General features: G+C 35.7%; 1 protein-coding gene across 1 annotated transcript in view; it reads left to right on the top strand.

Moving 5' to 3' along the window:
* Window positions 1-17,880, top strand: part of SPSB4 (splA/ryanodine receptor domain and SOCS box containing 4) — a 151,519-nt gene that overhangs the window by 12,027 nt on the left and 121,612 nt on the right. The window contains exon 2 of the mRNA XM_040705805.2: window positions 9,088-9,200. The gene's annotated coding sequence lies outside the window, so the exon portion shown is untranslated. The remainder of the gene's footprint in view (window positions 1-9,087; window positions 9,201-17,880) is intronic.

The raw sequence follows: 17,880 nt of genomic DNA, 5'->3' as shown, positions 1-17,880 counted from the left end.
TGTTCTTGGACAAACCTAGTCTTGGTCAATCTAGGAAATTATTTTTAAGTAATTTGAGTCATTACTGTTTGTAACTAACTATTGTCCCTAAATTATAATATAAGTTTATCTGGGCTGCGGAGAGAGATGATTTCAGAAGCTGGTTCAGCATTTTGTTGTTCTTGCTTGCTCTGGATGCATCTCTGTTTCTAATTCATGTTCAGCTGTGTTAGTCAGCAGCTTCAAGTTAGTCAGAATGAAAGTGCATGTCTATATTTTAAGCTGAAGATGTGAATGTTTTTCATTCTGGTTAGCAGATGTGCTCTCTTAGCCACCTACCGTAATATAAGTCAATGTCCCTGCCTTTTGGCTAAGGGAAGGTTGCAGCTGTTTGGGATACCGAGGACTGAGTGAAGCTGTAAAGATGTGGGATGATAAACTAACACCCTGTTGAGTTTATTCTTATTCATAAGTCTAGTGCCTTTGTTTCTAACATTTTAACCCTTGTGAATCTATGTGGACATGTTCTCTAGGTAGAAAGTACAATTCTGAAAGTCACCGTTACTTCTGCAACTCCATAGTCACAATAGCATGGACTCATGGTGGTTTCTGTGCAAGAAAATTCATTATCTGTACAAACATAAATTTGCAGGTTGTGTGGCATTTTAAAATGTGAATAAGTGGGTCTGTAAATGCTTTTAAGCAAGTTTTTATTCCTTGGCTAATTATGAACTTGCTGTTAGAATGCTTTGAATAGTAACATACACATGGCTTTATTACATCAAGATTTAATTGCAGTCAGTTGGACAGTAAATTACAAGTATCAATATACCTGAATGTTGAAAAGCTTCTGAGAGAGAATTCTGAATTCTGACTGGATTAAATATTGTGTTTTCTGATGAAGATTACAATAATACAAATGCTAACATTGATGCTGATTTTATTTTTTTAAAATAAATAAAGAATATTTGTAGAAAACCCTCTGAAAACCACAACTGCCAGTTGCCTTAGTGTTTGTCTTCATGGCCATATGCATTTATTTTAAAGGACACTTAAGATCTCGGTAGGTTACAATAAAAATAGGAGATGGAATAAATCACTGCTTTGTCCATACCTTAATATCTTAATTTCAGTGGTGTTATCCTGTGATCTTGACATTCAGTGATTTGATCAAGCCCACCAAAACTGTGCCAGTATTGAAGGAGTGGGCAGTTGAGCAGCAGATGTCTTCCAGGCATTTGTGTTTGGGGACAGGGTTCTCCACTAACACCAATCCTGCTGCTCATTTCCTGGAGTAATAGTGGCTGAAGAAATGCTTTAATAGCAAGAAAATTTTCTCTCATGCATGTGTATGGTTGTGCTTTTTTTCCTCTGCCTTGGTTCAGGTGTTTGTAATATAACAGTTTTAAGTTTAGCAATAATAGCTAATGTCTTAAATGCTTTTCCTCCATGAATAACAACAGTGTGACTATATGAATAAGTACATTGCTTTGACATCCAGATATAGCTGTCTACAATGAATTTGCTTTAGAGCAGGAAAACCAGTTTTATAAAACAAGAGTTTTTACTTATCTGTCTTTCTTCAAAGGTGCTTAATTTCGCAGTAATTCAATTATGTAACCACAGTTATTCATTGCCAATGTTATTAGAGTAAATCTTACTAAGATAATTGGATAACTTTATTGCTAATGATTTTGACTATTTTCAAATTCTCTCATTTGCCAGCACTTCAGATGTGTATGGTAATGTTTTCCCATTTTCTGATGTTCTTTTTTTCTGTTAAATATTTGGACTCTTGCTAGGAAAACTGTCTGCTATGTCCAGTTAGTTTAGCATATTGTCTTTTGAGTTACTGTTATAGGGTTTTGAAACGTTTGTGTTATAATGTTGCAAAGTATATTTGTGGGTGCTTATTTAATCTGCTATGACTTATAATAATTACTGTTAGTGTAGCTAATTAGAATATGTGAATTGGTGTGTGTGTGTGACTTTATTAAGGACCAAAGCATAACTTGTGTTCTAACTTTTTTAGGAAGACCTGTTTATGGTAGTATTTGTTCATACAGAGTGAGTGTGAGAGCACTGTGTGAGCTGAAAAATGGCTTGTTTCTGTTTGTGGTTGAACCCAACTGCTGAGGTGAAGTAGTACCATAAAACTTAGTGTGTTTAGCTGCAATTCCTGGAAGAAGTGATTGCCTGCACCTTATCAGAGCCTAGTAAACATGTTAGGGAGAGATACATAAGGTAAACTTGAAACATGCCCAGACTCAGCCCGACTGCTTTTCAACTAAGAAGTCAGCAGGCAAGAACTGGCTCTCGGTTTTGCTTGGCAGAGGTCTGATGCTGGCATCAAACTAGATACTGCTGGCAGAAAAAAGGGTGATAACGCAGGTGTCAAGTACTCTTGTTATGCCTTGTAGCAACAGCAGGACGGAAAGCCGACTTGTCCAAAGGTAATAGGATCTCTAACCTTGAGGCTTAAAAAACCCCATAAGAAAACGAAATGTAACTTTTTAGTCTTCAGTTATATTTCCTGTGTTTTCCAGTCTGTGTTAAATGCTGTTTGATGAAGCTTTTGTGCTGAGTTATGTGAGGCAATTTAATGATGTTGAATAAAGTCAAATAAGAATCAAAGCTTTTTTTTTTTTTGTGGAGAAAACACTGAAAGATTTAGTAATTAGTGTTTACAAATGGTAATTGATGTGCCTCATTCGTATTCAGCATGTTGCTTTAAAGCATGGCAGGTCTTTGCTGAAAGGAAGAAATTTGAATTCTCCTGAGTTTGGAGACAAGTTTGCTTTCTTCTGTGGTGGAGAACAAATTGCCAACAGCAGACAAGAGAGCAAATTAATGCTAAGGTAATGAATAAAGCTTGGGGTTTATTTTGTTGTATATAGTTGTGTTTTTTTTTCTTGCTCTTAACCCTTGATATCTGTAATACTAAATACTTATTTTTCATTATCTGTGATTGTTTTTAAGAGACAACTGCTTAGAAATAAGTTGATATCAATGCCTACTAATTAATTGTTGTTCAGTTGGCAGTGTAATAGCCTAGTTATTACAACAACAAAACCAAACAGTAATAGTAGAGGTGTACCTTTTTCTTGACCAGTTTTAATTCTGTGAGATGAATTGCGGTGCACCATGTATTCTGTGCTGTTATGCAAAAGGTTATGCCTTCATCATTTTGCTTGTTTTTGATTAAGTTCCCCCTTGATTCATTTTTAAATTTCTCATGAATGAAAGATAAGTGATGGGGGAAAAATCCTTGGTCAAAATATCTTTGGATAACCTCTGTATCATAATACAAATTTAATGCTGTATTAATTAAAATCATACACTGTCACATTTCTTTCCTGGTATGCTGAAATACATTAATGTTCTTGGAAGTTTCTTAAATTTCTGTACATACTTTTTTTCTCTCTTTCTCCTTTTTCTGTTCTTAGGATAGATGCATTTTCTCCAGCACTTCTGACTATGCTAAGCCTGCTTCTTTTCACACAGTTTGGTTTCATTGAAGACTTTCTTACTGGCTCTGCATATTTGACAGGGTGCGGAAGCTGACCTTTGGGTGAACTTCTTGTAATTTGCTTTTCCTATTTATTAATGATTTGAGATTTTGTAGACAATTTGTAGCAGCAGAGCAGGAGATAAACAATAATTTATGCCCTCATTAAATCCTCAGTATTACTTTTTCATTGAACTTTTCAGTAACTGGAAAGAACTAAGTCATTGTTCAATGTTACTGTAATCAGAATTGTCCTTCTTAAATAACCAAATGCCTACTGAACTTCTTAATTTGCTTTCAGTGAAAGGATTACATAGTGGCATTATTTGGAGTTGAGCACAGTAGCCAGCAAGCATATGTTTGTTTTCCCTGAAATGGGTTTTTACTTTTTAGGCTGCTCTGATGGAAAGTAGTTTGATTACATGTTTATATAGCCCAGCCAAAGATCTTTTTAATCGGTTTTCAGTGCAGCTCATTCCTGCACCTCTGTTTCCTGTTGATAACCCACTATTTTGTCACTAACTTGAAAGTTCTATATGTAAACTTGTATCAAAGGTTTTTAGAATACGGCATGAAGTTCTGGCAACTGATACTTCTCTGCCCCCCATTCGTCCCTGCTTACCCCGTCACCCTTCTGAAGACTTTGTAGTATGTTTTGCTGATTTCTGTGGCAGCTTTTAAATGCTATTTTTCTTTTCACTTGATTGCTTTCCTCACTTTCCTGCCCTCATCTTTTATCCTACAACACAGTGGTGTTGTTATTTTTGAGCTTATATAGATGAGCCTTTATTTTTTTTTTTAATTTATTTAAACATTAATAAATTTATGGACATCCCGTATGAGTGTGGTTGATTGCTGTAAAATCACTGCTCAGGTAATGTTATAAAAGTACTGAAATTGGTATTAAAATGTCTACTCATATCATCCCACACTTTTTAAAATGAAATTGCAGACACTGAGGAAGTTTGAATTAAAATGTGAAGTGACATGTACCTATGTGTTTAACATATGGTGGCAGCAGCTTTGCTTTTTCTGGCTGTGATCCAATGTTTGAGTTTCCTTTTCTGTTTCTTTGCTCATTGGAAGTTCTAGTCACTTAAGGTGGATTTAAGGCAAGGTTATTAGAAAATACAGGACAAATTAATGGTTAAAGGAATGAAAAGTGTATGGAATGTAGTCTAAACTGCTTTCTGATAGTCTCTGTTTCTGGATCATCAACATCATTCCAACAGGATTTTTTTATTTCATTTTGTAAATGCTACTTTGCTTTTTTAAACATTTTGACTTTTTTTTTTTCACATTTAAAAAAATATCTGTATAAACATATTTTGTGCAGTCACTGTGTAATGTTGTTGTATGATTAGTAAATGTATCAAATTGTTTATAGCACCTAGATGACTTCTAGTAGTATGCTAATAATAGCTCTGTTTGCATGTAACTTTGTTCCTAATCAGAGCAGCATGATTGATCCTAAATAGTTTATAAACGCTTTCTATTTTTATGATTAGCTTTTTTTCCTCTGTAGAAATGTAAGTAAAGCAGGCCCTTTTCAGGATATTGCATTCCTCTTTGCAACAAATCCTTGTTAGTAAGATATACTCCATGCTTTTATTCTTTTTTTTTTTCCCTCAAGGTCTGCCTTAAGTTGTTGGGTGTCTTTCTACTCCTTAGGCAACACATTCCAGCTGCCTGAAGCACAAACGCCTCAATTCCAATGTCAAATGGAATTGTTCTAGAAAGATCCACTGACAGAGTGAAAGGAAGCAAAGAAATCCATCAGCTTGCTAAAATGAAGGTTGAAAAGCCTGGAAATTTTAGCATTTAAATAAGAAAATGTTGATATCTTGTCAGCCATCTACTTTCTGTTCTAAATGCTTGTGAACTACTAAGATATCAAATTAGGAAATTAGGCTAGTTAGCCTCTTGAAGCCATTAGGGAGAAGCTGTCTTGTCTCCTTCAGTTCCCTGCTGACTCAGGAGAAAGGAAATAGGCTGAGCTATGAAATGCATATTTTAAGTGGACAACTTATTTACATTTATTTTTCTTTCCAGCTCTCTTGCAATGACTGAGAAATAAGTTTTAAGTTCTAAATTTGAAGTAGTACTGAAGTAATCCTTCATAGTGTATGTACCTTACTGTTACGAAAAAAAAAAAGGAATACCTTCTTTGAAGTGTTTTAAGACAGGAAATACAGAGGAAGATGGCCTGCACACTGGAACCGATTAACCTTGGCTGTTTGTTATATTGAGTTCTTTCTATTTAGTAAGCCTCTGGAACTATTTTAAAACATCTCTTAGCACTCATGAGAGCTAGAGACCCTGCTTTAAAACCTGGGATTGTCATGTAAATGTTTCATTTTTGAAGCATGCTCTTTGAAGTTAAGGCATGCGTATAGTGATACCCACTATACTAATGCCAGTTTCTAACCAGGTTGGGAAGAAGTGAACTTGTTGGGCTAAACCTTATGTCTGTGCAACTAGAGTTTGGTTCCTGCTTTTTGATGCCTCTTCAGAAATAGTAGAAGAAACTAATGGCTGCTTTGAATTTCTAGTTTAGCAGACTGTACCCCACAAGCTAAGGAATCATCTCCGTTTCTGCTGAGTGCTAGGATCACTGTCGCTGGGATCAAACTCCAGATCAAGAAAGAAACACCCATGTCTCCTGCCCAGCCAAAGCTGGGAAAAGTGGGCAGGCAAATAGGCATTGTGGTCAAGTGCTGTGTTTATGTTAGCGTATCAGATGTGCTGCTGAGAGGATGCAGGCTGCAAGTCCACAATGACGCAATATGAAACATTCTATTTTTTTTTTTTTTTATTTCATACTGATCTGTTTATACTCTCTTTTTTTTTTTTCCTCCAGCATAAGGCATGTTTCAAGATGCTGAGCTTGGGAATTCTATTCCCAAAATTAACATATATAACATCAAGAAGCAATGGGCAAATTTTAATGATGGTTTCCTTCTTACTTTTCAAGGAAGTATATTACTTTATTTTATATGTTTTTTAAGATTTAGGGACTACCACAGAGATGGCAGAGCCAAACAATAGTACTTTATTTTAGTTATAATTTTTCTATGTGGTATCTCTTAGGAAATGACAGGGGCTGAAACAGTTTGTGGGAGAGCAGTAGGGCTACATTCATTCAGAGTTTTGAATTGTTATGCATTTAAAAGTCACTTATTTAAAAAAAAAAATGTCAAGGAGCAGTCTTTAAGCTGAAAAAGAAACTAATGATGAGAACCAAAACACTGAGTGCAGTCCCATTACGTTACCAAGGTGACCTTTTGCCTTTTTAGCAAAGCTAATCTACCATCTTTGTTCAATTGTAAAAACCCTTCAGGATATCAATTTACAGTATTATTTTGGTAGTCTCTGTAAAAATCATTACGAGGAAAAATATGAGATGAATTGCATAATGTGTTTGATCTTTAGTATAAGAGAGTAAAGGAGATGGATGGCTCTAATTCATGATTCCTTAGTTGAGCCACAGCAAGCTGTGACTCAGGATGCTGAGTGGGCAAAGCTGCTGTTGCTCAGTGCTGAGTCATAGCTCATTTTGTTCTGTTCTGTCTTTGGCCATCTAGTTATGGTTTGCCTGCAAAAGGGAACTAGGTGGTTTAAGGTGATTGCTGTGCCTTTGATGGATGGGCATTGCTGTCACACTCTTGGGCTTTCATTTTCATGTTTCTTTCATCTCTTGTGTTTTGCAGTGGAAGAATAAATGAAACTTTCAATCATTTCTTACATAGCAAACATTTAAATTTTAAATTTAAACTAAATTTAAATTAAATTATAAGATTTTTTTCCAATTTGGTCAAAACTTAACTGTTTTTCAAATGAGAGCAGCTAGTGAGGACACTCACAGGCAGTCCAAACCCAAGTTGCTTGTGCAACTTCTATCTGGGAGCTGCCCAGATTTCTGCTTCATGCAGAAAGCACTGTGTCCTCTCTTAACTACTCTGACAACAAAATTTCACTGAAATGAAACAATGTGTTCTGCTAGTTTGCATGGTAGAAAGCGTGTAACAAGAGAGTTGGAAGAAGTAAAATAAACTGATTTTAGTGATTAATGTTAGAATTACACTTCAAGGAAACTAAACATCTTAAAGGTTTGGTGTAACTATGGAATTAAGACAAGATTATTTTAGGACTAGTTTTATTGTTATCTTGAATTCAGTGCTCAGAATTTTAAGGTCTTTTATTTGTATTCATTTCCTTTTGTTTCCCTTTGCACCCTTTGTTTCTGTTAAGCCTCATAAGTCTATAATCTGTTGTGCCTTCACATCTGTCTAAACACAAATGGTATTTCTGATGTTTTTTGCACCCTGAGGGAATTCACAAACTTTGACCTATGGTTGATATTAATGAGTCTGACTGACCGAGATCTGTTTTGGACTATCTGTCCTTTAAACGGCTGCTTACAGTAGCCCTGATGTAGAGGACTGATACTATCTTAAATAGCAGGATTAAAGAAATAAGTGGTTTAAAGATGAATTTTCTTTGAGGTTAACAATAAAATGACTGACTACTGCACTGCTTCTATACATACGCCCATAAATGTCAAGACACAGATTGTCTTTTAAAATCAATAGGGGCTTGAATCAGTTGAAATGTCTGCTTTCTTATGTTCCAGCCACTTCTAATGAAATGGCTTTAATATTTAAGTAACTGTTTTTATGAGCCTCTGTTAGGCTTTAATAGGTGTTCCTGGAGTGCAGCTGACTTGCTCTTTAATAGTTAGCTGAGGGGAAAAGCTTTTATTCTTTTCCAGCAAGACCCTGAGGGTGTCATTCAACACCCCAAGGGCAAGAGGCAGAGCCTAACTCTAACTCAGCATTAAGATGTAATGGTAAATCTGGATTTGAAGGAGACTTAGCAGGTTAGATCTCAGCTGCACTCGTTATCTACTTTTGTTAAATTCTACTTTTTATATGTCCAGAGCATAATCAAATGCTATTTCCTACCATTTAAATTTGGAAGTTAATTATTAATGCAAAGAAATTTCTCTTAGCGCTTTGGGCTAGGCTAAGTGTTGTGTGAAAGATGGTTCTTGAGAAAACATCTTCCTCTATATTAGAGACAACTTCATCACTTTCAAAAAAATCACAAATGATTAATTTTAAATATGCACAAATATACACACACAACCTATAAGACGTGACGTCTTATGTTATAGTAGGTCTCATAGTGAGACTTACTGTCCTGCAATCCTAATGCTGGTAGGCATCCTCTTCAGGAGTGAATGAGCAAGATTTTCATGTTAGATGGGAAAAACAAAATAGAACTGTCACTTCTACGATTGTACTATTGAGTTCTATATATTTTATAATTGCATTCTCTCATATTTGTTGGTTGGTTTGAGAAAAATAGGAGACTTTTATCTGTTGTAAGAAACAAACGAAACTCTACCACCAACAAAGAAAAACAAAGCAGCAATAACTCCTGCTTGCTGAGATGCTGAATCTTGTATTTTATGTATGGGCTAATGACTTAAGTTCAAGAATGTATGTTTATATTCTACCCTAGAACGTAAGATCCCATTTGCTAATTAAATACTGTGTTTTGGTAAGAAACACTGAAGTATGATTTCTTCCCAACAGATGTTATAGCTCCTGTCTGAAGAGATGCAGTGCAACTGGGACTCAGACTAAAACATCACTGAACATGAGGCCTCCGAAATCTCACGAAGTATAAAACCAGAGTAACTGCCAAGGTTGGTCTGTATTTTCCTACTTACGTTCAAAATGGAATTTGGGAAAAGCTTGTACAAACTGGAGCCTTCTAATGCTATGATGCACAGTCATGAGACAATTTCTTGTATATAGGTTATTAGTATTAAAATTTCTAGGCAATGCTGGTTAGAGAAATATGCGTATTCATTGGAAGAGTTTTTAACATGGAGAATAATCTAGGTTAGCAACCACTTGTAAAAATGGTAGATTTTACGGGATTGTAATGTTTGAATTAACTGTTTTACATGAACAATAGATGTGTAATTCAGCATAAGATACCTGCAAAAATACATAAACTTCATGCATTATTCCACGATCCAAGGAAAATTGATGTAATTTTATAATTCAAGATATTAAGAAATATTTAATATTTTTAATTGCTACAATTTAATTTGTAAAAATCCAGTCAGTGAAAAGATGTTTTTTCTGTGAGGATAACTGATGTGTCTTTAAAACATTTTCTTAAAAATACCTTTAAAGTATGTTTAAAGCTAAGCTACTACTGAAGACCAAGTAGGTAAAGTAAAAGTACCATGTTGGACTTACTATTCCCTCTGCTAAATACTGTCATGGGGTTTTTTTTTTTTAAATAGAAATGCTTAAACACATAAATCTTAGTTATAATAAAGTATCTACAATATCTGCTGTCAAATTTGTTTTCTGGACAACTAAACAGTTCAGAATTTAAGTCTGTACATGTTTTTTTCTCAGTTTTCACTTTTTTCCCCTTGCTTTCAGCAACTACTGTTGTCAACGAAGTGCTTATGATATTTTTTCCTTTTGCACAGAAGTGTTGATAGGTTGTAAATACTGCTTTAGGGTTAATTTTCTAAAGTGATGTTTTGAATTGTAGCTATTTTTGTAAGTTACTAGGCAGTATAAACCAGACAAACTAACAAAATGTGAAATATTATGGCTGCTGGTCATAGATTGAAGGCTAAATATAATTAAATTGAAACAACAGGATGAACTGTGTCAGGCTCAAAATAGAACCCACATAACTTATAGTCCAGTTTGAAGCACTCAGTCTTATTGTTGCAGCTCTAGGACATTGAGCAATGGACATTTAGTGGTTATTATTTTCACTGTTACTAGAAAGAGGAGTTTAGTAACAGAATGTATTGTCTTTAAATGTAAATTAGTTTAGTATAGAAGCTAATCATTGTGGAGCTTTATTTGCTAAACATGGACTAAGAGTAAATAATATTTGGGCCGTAGACATAGGGAATAGATTGTCCTTTTCAGTATAAATATCTCTGGGATGAGATCAGGAAAGCCAAGTGGAATTCTGATTTCTGATGTAATTTTGCCAAATCATAAATCTTAGTGGCACAAGGAGACATATGATTGTGGGGTTTTTTTGTTTGTTAGTTTATTTTAAGCAAAATGTCTGTATGCGACTTGTCTGGGCCTTCATGTGACCTGGGGATCTTCACTCAGTGGTAAATGGCTTTCTCAGCAGTGGCAACCTGCCTGTATTTAAAGGGTATCTCGGCTTTAGAGGAAATGATAGAGTACGTAGTACCTGGATCTAGTTACTGTCTATCAATCAGAAATGTAGGAGATGGAGATAACTTATTGTTTTGTCCATTCTCACATAAAGACAGCTCTTCCCATTCTGTGCCCCTTTTGTCATCCTCACTGTAGTGTGTTCTTGTGTTCTGAATGAGACATCTTACTGCTAGAGAACTGCACAAAATGAGCCTCATCTATGGAGACTCCCACGAGCTCCATGATTCCCACCTTAGGAATGGAGGCTTGACAGTATGACTCCCATCTACAAGAAGGGTCAGGTCGTATAAAGGTCATATATCGTTTGTAAATATACAAACTTGGATGATTTTGGTGGTCTATTCCAACCCAGTGATTCTATGATTCTGTGATTGATTTGGAGAGAATAGTTACTAGTAGTGTTGGGGTTTGCTATACCAGAGAAGATGCTATAATATCTTTACACTTAGGACTATTTTTGCTTTTCTTTAACTAATGTGTATGTACCTTTTTTAAAAAAGTTATCTCCTTCCAAGTACCTGATATATATAGTTTTTTCTAGTAATGAAATTAGGCAATATATGAAGGCAGAAAGCTTGTTTCTCTTGCACTGCTTATGAGGTTAGGATACTTATTGTTTTTAAGATGTGTCAGTATTGCACTGTAAATCAGAGATGATCAAAGGAGCGCTAACCTGGCTATGTAGGAACTGAAGGAAGCCGAACTGCATTTATACAGATTTGTTCTTTTTACTTTCCAATGGGATGGTTGTACAGTACTGTGATGTGTGCAACCTTGTGTTGAATGGATGTAATATCCAAGCATTTGTTGGGTTTCAGCTTTCTGAAATCCCATTTGTCTCTCTTTGGTTCATGCTCCCTCTAGTCAGACTGTGTATACAGCTGTGAACCAAGTTCGCAGATACTTATCACAGTGGCTTGGCTATTGCTAAACTGTATGAAGAATTCAGGTTCATCTCTACCTATCCAAAAATGCATTTGCCTGTGAATATTAAAAGTGACCAGTGTAAGGTATTTGAAGATAAATATCAAGTCATTTGCCCACGGTTCCAAAAAGTGAAAAATCTGATGGTTTTCATGTATGTATCAATATACAGGTATACAGACACATACACTTAGTCACTGCATTTTATGGACATTTGACTGCATATTTGTGTATGTATATGTTTGTATACATGCATTTCTATTTTGTAACTGTTTTTTATTTGTTCTTATTATTGTAGAATTACTAGAAAGATAGCTTGCTAGCTTCTTTAAAAAAGAAGACGGATGGAGAAAACTCTAGAAGGCCAGAAAGATTTGTTTACCTTTCAGCTAGAATAAACATGTCAAGTTAAACATCCTAATATAGCCAATTTGGTTCAGCTCTGACATTTTTGCCTTTGGCAGTGATTAGAGAATTGTGGTTTATGTCACAACCAACCACCTACACTACCTAATTTTGATCCTGAAATTTCCACAATCAACATGTTTTATTTTGTTTTGTCTTTGAAATTGAAACCTCTTTACTCTGCTTGGTTTTTTAGCTAATTAATATTTTCCGCTCTTCTAAAATGTTTATACATAGCTTGAAGTAATGAGAAATTGGCCCTTCTGAGAGGCAAATGTAATTTACATTGAACTCTTTGAGATAATTCTCTTAAAAATACTGCAGGCTCTATCCATAGCTCCTCTTCTCAATTGAAGATCTCTCCTGGAAATCTGTATTTTACTAAGCATTCACAAACTCCTAAGAAAACCAGTATGTCATTCTCTATGAGGCATCAGGCTCTAAACAGTGGTTCAGAGTGAAAGGTTGAGAAACAATGAGCATAAATTTAAAGAAGCGGGGTTCAAAATGGATTCTATGTTTTTATTTATGTATTTTTATTATTGTTGTTATTTATTTTCTTTTACAACTTGGAAGATAGTGAAGGTATGGTACAGGTTGCCTAGAAGGATTAAGCAATCTCCATCCTTTGAGGGTTTCAGGATCCAACTGCATGTAGTTAAAGCAAAAAGAGCTGAACCTGCTTTGAGCAGGAGTTTGGACCAGGAACTCCCTGAGGTCCCTTTCCAGCTTGGTCATTCTGTAGAAAGTCAACTAGAAGAACTTACATACAAAGTCAAACAGTTTTTTAATTTGTAAGGAATGTGCACACGGTATGTATGAAACACTTGGTCTGAAATTTAAAGTTGTTGATAACAAAGATATACCTGAAACATTTCAGTATAATGGGCAATTAAAACTGCACCTATTTATAAAACACATAAAATTTATTAAAAAACAGGCCTGTCACCTTTCTTCTTCTTTCTTCCTTACATGATCAGATGTGGAAGCATCCTTCTTGGAATTGGTTGTATTTGACAGCACACTGCAACTTAACGCTCCTTTCTCATTGTATGAGTGTGTTAAAATATGCATTCTGGGATGTGCTTGAGAAATTAATTTGTGTTGAAACTGTTTGTTTTGTGGGGGTTTTTGTTGTTTTTTCTTCTGTGAATATGTGTAAAAGCCTGTTTGACTTTAAAAAAATAACAACAAAACAACACAGAAGTAAAATTTTAATAGCAGAGATTTGACAGCTGCTTGCAGGATGCACTACTCTTACTTTGTTGATTTAGGACCTATTGAGGCATGCATCTACATGCACTTTTAAGGAATGTTCTTTAGTCTCATTCAGGGCTAAACAAGATGAATGAGGATGGATTTAGGTATGTACAAACCACTTAACTTGCTGCGTAATGTCTATACCACAGGTGTCCAACCTTCTGGTTTGCCTGGGCCAGATTGAGTGAAGAGGTATCGCCTTGGGCTGCAAATGCATAAGTCTTAAGACCTAAATCACTCTGAAAGTAATGCTTCCTATTTATTTCCATGGAAACTAGAACCAGTACAAAGAGCACAATAGGACTATTTGATAGAATGCCTTCTCAGCTAGAAAGCACTATTTTTCACAATAGTCACCATCATTAGCTATGCATTTTTGCCAGCAATTAGCAAGAGCCTGCATACCATACTCATAAAAATATGCACCAGCAGAAGTGACCCGCTGTTGCCAATGCTGAAACGCACCACCCACTGCCTCACTGTGTTCATATCTGCTGTTTGGTCTCCAGAAACATTCAGCAAGCATCCATGAATGTCAGTGGGTGCAATTTTTTCTGCACAGAGGAATTCAGTTCCACACCTTTGATTTATACACGCTTTCCTGTCAGACGCCGTTCTGTCAGATTGCCCCTCTGCTGCCATCTGTCACACAGCAACAAAATGTAATGGAATATTGGTGGGAAGGTTCAACCTCTACTGCCATCCCACCAACATCAGCCTCTGGTGTCACAGGCCTATGTAATAAAACAGAAGGCATAACTTTCTGAGCAGGCCATTAACTGCGACTCTGGGCAGACTTCAAAATGTTGTATTGGAAGGACAGGGGAACTGTTTCTTGCAAAGATGTTGTATTACTTTTATAGCTGCATGCAATTCCTTAGCATTATAGAGGTGGACAGAGATAACATTTCAAGGTCTTTTTAACGTGTATGCATGTTAAGTGTATATGCAGGCCAACCGATAACAAAACAGTAACCAGTTTCACTCTATTAGTGAAATGTGCAGCTGGTAATGTAAGAACTACTGAATTCAGGGAGAAAGATGAGAAATGTAATTGTGTGAGAGGAGGATTACAGAACAGAAAAGGAAGCAAAGTGAAACTGAAGGAAAATCATCTTTTTACTAGAAAGGATGTGGTCTCACTACCATAGAAGGGTTTAATTCTAATTCTCAAAGATTTGCACTTCTTGTCTTCCTTGGAAATGAATCCTGCTCTGTTCATGCACACCCTTCTTTCTTCCTCTTAACTTGAGTTCCATTCAAGTCTTTTGTCTGTTAGTCTGAGTTTTCCTCTTCCCCAGATGATTATACTCTTTAATGTAATTGCTGTATTATTTCTTTTTGAAGTCTGGCTTATGATTTAAATTACATAAGAAAAGCTCAGAGAGATTTTCCTGAGCTTTAAACTTCAGCTGACAAGGAAAAAAAGTCCAGCCACACCATTTTCTCCCTTGTGATGTAATCAAGTTTTAAACAAATTGAATCTTACATTCTTTTTGAAATTAAATGAATGAGATCCCCATTTTGCCCTAGGACCTTTTAAAAAGTGTGGTAATTATATCAATACAGGCTTAAACTCCATCTGTAGCTTTCTCAGCTCTCACTCTTTGGTACAGGAATGTAGTAATGAATGTATAAATGTGTGTGGAAGTCTGTGTATACATATACATTTACAAAGTATGTGTATATACTGATTACATGTATTTTTCCCCTTTAAGGGTAACCACAAAATAAAGTATCCACTGTGAACAGATTTTCTTTACTTAGCTTTTTTTGCTTTTGCTTACCAAAGGAAAGATTGAATTAAATTGTAGTTTTTTCATCAATAAGGTTTGTCTCTGAAGGGCCTCAGGGGGCAAATATTATTTGGGCATTACATCTCTCCAGTCATTATTTTACACCAAGGTCTTACTGGCCCTTTATTTAGTAGTTATGGTTCTGCTGCTTTCAGAGGAGTTGCGCTAAGGGATGCTGCTGTGAGAAAGTCAATTTTTGTTAACTTTCTGTGGCATAGGCAAAAGAAGTACACTTATGAGTAGAAAAGAAGGGGGATAGAGGAGGTAACAGTGTGGTGATTACAGATTCCAAGGCAGTTTGTTTGCAGTGCATACTTGGCAACTTATTTCTCCAACTAAAAGAAAAAAGAAGAAAAAGAAGAAAAAGAAACTTGTAAACAAGAATTTTCCAACAGCTGACACAGATCTAAGTATCCAAATTAAATAAAAAATGACCAATTAACAAAAAAAAAAAAAATTGTATTTCTTAGTGCTGATTTGACCTGAATCAGTCTCAGTGGTAATGAGAAGACTCTGTGAAGGTTTGGCCTCTGACATTGTGAATGCTTGCTGCACAGTAAATAATACTGGAGAAAATCTATCCCTCTCTCTGTCTCTGAAATCTTTTTTTAAATTTTACGTTAGTGTTACGCTTTTAGATACTCTCAAACTCCAAGTTCATTCTGAAATCGTCTTCCGTTGCTCCACGAATGCCTTCAAACGGTGTTAGCATCCCCAAGTAGAGTCTGTTCTGTGAGCTATACATGCCTTCAATTATTTTTACATTAATTAAGGCATTGATTCATATTGTTTTGAGAAAATCCTGCCCTTCCTTTCATATGTATGTGTAAAGATATTCTGAATTCAGTAATTGCTGAGCATGCCCAGACCCATATGGATCAGGATCAGTTACATTGCTCAAACCTGCTATAGAAAATTTTGTTAGCCTGCAAAAAGAAAAGTGAAAGCTACACACACAGTTACACAACAGAGCTTTTCTGAAGGAGGCAGGCTGACATGGCTGTTCTGTTGTGACATGACTTGTTTCAGCCCATTCCCATGTTGACCCTCAATTATGGACTAATTGATCTGCTCTCACAGCAGAGTAATTATTCCCAAATGAAAGTTTACTTCTGTTTTCCCAGAATAGAGTGTTTATATGAATTGTTGGGAAAGAGGGGCTCCCACAGTATTTCTGAAAAAGTATTGAAATAGGCAATCTCTAGCATGTGTAATACATGCAGTATGTATTAGTGCTGTACATAAAGAGCTGAGCGAGACTCATTGAATTGAAGAACTGGTTTTGAAGAAAGCAAGTATTTCAAGGGATTGGATCTCTGTTGAAAACATTAACCGTACTACACAGTGAATTAATGTCAATAGTATGGAAAGGGAATGTACATCTTGGCTGATATAGAGTTCAGACCCCCTTATTTCTTAAAATATACATAAATATGCAAATGGTTACTAATATCTACCCATATTTGACATCTCAGTGTCTTGGCATTTGGATGGGACCTATTCTTACACTGTAAAGATGTGAAGGTCTGCATATAGTGTTCATGTAAAGCATAAAGCTGTACTAATAGAAATGTAGAAAGCAGTTACCTCTGAATTGTCTTCCAGTGTCTGGAAAGAATAGATCTAGTTTCTCTCACTAACGTTGTTGTCTGTGTTTACCTGAACATGTCAGATCTTGTGCTTTGTGTTTTGTTATAGCTTCTGGGGTGAGAATCACACTGTTCCTCCAGTTTCACAATGGTAAGCACTTTTGTAACAGCCTTTCTTCATTATTTTTTTTTGCCTTTCTTTGGCTGAAGTTTTTCATAACCTTTAACATAAAAGAACACGTTTTATTAAGAATAAGCTATCTGAAGCCCAATTGAAAATGTGTACAGAAGTTTTATAACCACTGCGTCACCTCTGCCTCTCTTTTAAGAGATCTTTTTGGTCTTTAGAAGATCAGCCCTTCTAATCTGTTTGCAAAGCACCTCTTAATGTATGACTGGGACTCCTAGATACACTAGGTCTAGGATTTTTATAACATACCAAGCTTCTGTGCCTGGCAGGTGGATTGTTGTACAGTGTGCTTTGTCTGCTTGTGGGAGAACATTCTTTATACTCATATTTAACTTGTCAGTAGTGATTAGACATCTTATGGGATCTCAGCCACACCTTTCATTTTTCTGTCACTACTGTGAACGTGACTGCATAGAAGTGTGAAGAAAAAAAAAATTAGATTTGAGGATAACTTGATGGAATTTGATTCAAACACAACTGATGGTGCATTTTCCTTGTCAACTTCCTTGAACAGTCCATGATTCTTTGGGAATCACAGAGTGCAACACTGAGTGCTTGAAGAACGCTAAAAGAAAGTAAGTTATGAATTCTGAGAAAAAAAGGTTGCAAAAAGGAAACTTTCTTCTAAGCTGTTTCTTTGAAGTGGTTCTACTCTATGCTATCTGATGTAATGTTAGCACTGGATGAGGTGACGTTTCTTACAAATTCCTTCACTCTGTGTTTTGTTTTCATCTTTTTCATGTCTGATTGACAGTCCCAACTAGAAATAGCAATGAAAAATTCATGAGGTCAATCCCCAAGTGACTCAGAAAGGACTTTCATGGGATTAGATGGTGGCAGTTACATTTCCTGGGGCACAAGTGTTTTCAAGAAAGGAGTAAAAGTGCATTATTCTCAAAATAATCCTGACTGAAACATGAAGGATAATTTTGAGTGAATAATTAGAATAAATGTCCCAAACTGTCTTTAGTGGTATAGCATAAAA

Source organism: Gallus gallus, chromosome 9 (assembly GCF_016699485.2).
Source record: "Gallus gallus isolate bGalGal1 chromosome 9, bGalGal1.mat.broiler.GRCg7b, whole genome shotgun sequence".
In the NCBI taxonomy this organism is placed as follows: domain Eukaryota; kingdom Metazoa; phylum Chordata; class Aves; order Galliformes; family Phasianidae; genus Gallus; species Gallus gallus.
The sequence above is the reverse complement of the archived record's forward strand: the minus strand, read 5'-3'. Positions and strand labels throughout refer to the sequence as shown.